This window comes from Phoenix dactylifera, chromosome 3 (assembly GCF_009389715.1).
Source record: "Phoenix dactylifera cultivar Barhee BC4 chromosome 3, palm_55x_up_171113_PBpolish2nd_filt_p, whole genome shotgun sequence".
Lineage (NCBI taxonomy): Eukaryota > Viridiplantae > Streptophyta > Magnoliopsida > Arecales > Arecaceae > Phoenix > Phoenix dactylifera.
Genome location: NC_052394.1, coordinates 11,891,424 through 11,892,063, shown reverse-complemented (window position 1 = coordinate 11,892,063; position 640 = coordinate 11,891,424).

Genomic DNA, 640 nt, shown 5'->3' with positions numbered 1-640 from the left:
GTCAAGGCACCCTTCCCAAATGATGTAATCTGGCGACTGCACTAGAGGATTGTTCTTTTTTTTTTTTTTCCTTTTTTTTCTTTTTTGCCCAGAGGCCACGGAGCCAAAAACAAGAACATGATGACCGCAGTCGGATGCATGCAGTACTTTTCTCTTCCAACTGCTCAATTTTTTAGTAGCTTAGCCTTTAGGTCTTTCAATTGTTCAAATCTATGAAGTAAAAAATTTCCATTTCAGTTCTTAATATGCTCTTGATAGATTCGAAATGGACTGCTTGATTTTCGACATAGTTGCTGAATCTCGAAATATGTCATGTATGGTATGCGAGCCTGAAAAGGAAACTCAGTTTTTTCTTCTTTTGGTATGAAGGATGGATATATTATTTTTTAGAAAACTTAGTTTTCATTTCTTAGAGAGCCTAAACTATTTTTGAATGATTATTCGGCCATATGATATCCTCTAAATACTGAACTTTTTCCTACCCTGCATGGATTCCAACATTTACAAGGACTTGTAAGAAGCTAATCTCATGAAAGTTACATGATCCTTTGGCTTCCAATCTGAATAGCAAGTCTTTCTCAGCTCTAGTTCTATTTTTTGCCATCACGTTACCCATATTGTAACAATATGAAAGCGAAAG